Source organism: Falco punctatus (genome assembly GCF_963210335.1).
Source record: "Falco punctatus genome assembly, chromosome: 15".
NCBI lineage: Eukaryota > Metazoa > Chordata > Aves > Falconiformes > Falconidae > Falco > Falco punctatus.
The window spans coordinates 23,449,830-23,452,632 of record NC_137595.1 but is presented as its reverse complement, the minus strand read 5'-3'; the positions used below and the strand labels follow the sequence as shown (position 1 = coordinate 23,452,632).

General features: G+C 55.1%; 1 long non-coding RNA gene across 1 annotated transcript; it reads right to left on the bottom strand.

Moving 5' to 3' along the window:
- Positions 1–203: 203 nt before the first annotated feature.
- Positions 204–2,174, bottom strand: LOC308053738. Its single transcript, XR_013923777.1, has 2 exons — positions 1,256–2,174; positions 204–684 (listed from the first exon to the last, which is right to left on the bottom strand). It is a non-coding gene; the product is annotated as an uncharacterized lncRNA (long non-coding RNA).
- Positions 2,175–2,803: the final 629 nt, after the last annotated feature.

Here is a 2,803-nt window from a genome sequence, read left to right as displayed (position 1 = left end):
AAACAGCCACATTTATAATGAAGTGTTAGATTGTTTCCACCACCTACCTCATACAGGGATAAATACTTTAAGTAACAGGATTTTTTTGTAAAGGAACACCAGGACGTAGTGTTTACACTACTCTGTTTTGATTTCATTTAGTCCTTAGCATTTGCTTCGTTTGAAAGTAATTAGAAGTTACAAAATACTTTTCCAAAAGCATATAGAAGTGGTTTTACTACAGTTTTATTGTCCAGACGCATTTAAATAAAACACACTTCTCCCATATACAGAATCTGTAGGAACACCCTTATGAGTTCGCACCCTCTGCACCACAAACTTCTCTTCCTCCCTAACTTTTATATTTAGAGGTAGGACCACTGGTTTTAACAGTGCGCACAAATGCAGTTACATGCATATGTATTTAGAGGCTTGTGGCACTAGGGGTTTTTTTCTTTGTTGAGTTGAGTGATCATAGATCACTTAAGTAAAACCATTTTCTGAATGTTCTTGAGGAGAGTAATCTGCTGCTATGCCTCCAAATATCAAAGGAAAGACACACCCCCCCACCCCATTCTGCAAAGAAGTTTGAAGATTCACATTCTTCCTTCAATGTGGTTTAAGAGCTGTGAGATCAGCCTCCAGGAAAGATACAAATTGGTAATGACTTTCTTTTTCCAAATGAGCATATTCTGTAGAAATGCCCTGTGAATGAAGTGATAACAAAAACATCATTGTAGCCATCTTAAAAAAGAAAACAACACCTTAAGAAGCAAACAGGAGCACATATGTGGAATCAGGCAGTTTATGGAGTCACCAAGCTAAAATATTATGTCTTTCTTTTGTATATTCTGTGGTAGTGTTAATTTTCCTAACACCTTGACAGATTACAAATGCTGAAATAGGCATTTTTTTCCTCTCCCTTAGCCTATTTTCTATGGCTTTTAACCAAAATTATAAGCCAGAGTCCATATTTCAGACTCAAACCTTGTCTTTTCTTTGAAAAATGCATACCACTTTGTGTTTTCCTGTGTTGGCTTTAAATTTTCAGTTCCTCTATGTAATTGCACACAATTTATCACTTTATCTCAGATTTTCTTTATGCTTTTAGTGTAGGACATCAAATATGAGGCTGAAGCAGTGAAGATCTTACTGCCTCCTATGCTGTTGCTACTGTTTTTACTACCAACTTCCTTGACAACTCAGGAACAATCATCTGCATGATGGTAGAAGTGATTAAAGCATCTAGTAGGCAGAAGTCATGCATGTTCCTAACCCTAAGTACAAAAGTTACCCCTCCACAGGCACCAGTCTGACTCACAAGCACAAGACACATGTGGAAAAGTAACATCTAGATTGACCTTCAGTTCAGCTCCCCTTGATTTGTCAACGTACAATTCCAGATGAACCTAGGTACAAAGGAAAAACAGAAGAGCCCCGTTTCACTGAGAAGCAAATCCAAAGGCCTCTTCCCCTCGGCTGCTCCGGCCCAGGAGCTGACTGTCATGACACAGGATCAGCCAGACACCTGAGCTGCTGCCTCCCAACCCTCCCCGGCAGTTAAACGCTTGCCCTTTGCAGAGAAATCTGCAGACAAGGGCGAGGGGTGGGGATTCCGCCGCCGGCTTGCTTCTCCTTCCCTTGCCCGCTCGCAGGGGCTGAAGAGGCCCCTGAGCCACCCCCCTGCGACAGCGTTACCGCAGGCCCCAAGGCAGCCTCTGCGGCCCGCGGGGGCCGGCAGCCCCAGCCCGCTGCCACGGCCCGGCCAGCGGCTGGGGGAAAGACAAAGCCCCGCGCAGAGCTGCGGCGGCTGCAGCGGCTGCCCGGGCAGCCCAGAGGCGACGGGAGGGGCGGCAGGGCGCCGCGGGCCGCCCCCCCTCCCGGGCCCCGCCGCCACGAGGGAGCACCGGGGCCGCCCCGCCGCCGCTCCTCACCTAGGTAACGGCACAGCTCCGAGAAAAAAAAAAGGCAGCACCGCGAGCAGCCCGCTGACCACCGCCACTGCCGGGGAGACAAGAACCGCCGGCAGCCCCGCCGGTCCCGGGCCGGGCCGCCCGCCTCAGCCCGCCCGCCGCCAGCACCAGGCGCTCCCTGCCGCGACCGAGCGCCGGCCCGCCACGTCCCCCCCAGCCGGCCGCTACCCGACGGCCGCGCCCGGGCTCGCCCACCAGTCCCCGGCCGCCCTCAGCCCGACCGCTCACCCAGCGCGCCGCCACACGTCCCGTACCGAAACTCTTCCAGGCTCCCGGCGAACAGCCCGCACCGCCACAGCCGCCCCAGAGTGCCGCGCGGGCCGGAAATGAACCCACCTTCCGGGGCCGGCCCGCCCCGCCCGCCGGCCTGCCCCCGCCCGACGGCCCCGCCCCCAACCCCGCCCGCCGGCCTCGCCCCCGCCCCGCCGGGCAGCGCGGCCCGGAGCCGGCCGAGGAGGGGCTGCGGCTGCCGTTCCGCGCCGGGGCGGGCAGGGGCTCGGTGCCGCCGCGGGCTCCTCTCGGCCTGCCGGCCCCCGGGGCTCTGCGGAGGCCGCCTGCGGGGCGCGGGCTGTGCCCACAGCGGCTGCCTGGGGGAGGGGGGGGCGGGGAGAGGCAGGCGGAGGAAAGACCCCGCTCCCTTCTCTCACCTTCCAGCCCTGCCGCGTACTCTGCACCCCTTCATTCCGGTAACACTTCACTTTTCCCTCACAGGGAACGGCTATGGGCTCAAGAGGTTAAACCGTGCAGCAGCTCCTAATGGCTTACTTGTGCCGGGGAAAACTTGTATGAGCTTTTCTCAAGCCACACATTCACACCAGTCGCTTTGTCCTACTCAAAAAGTGCACTCCTGC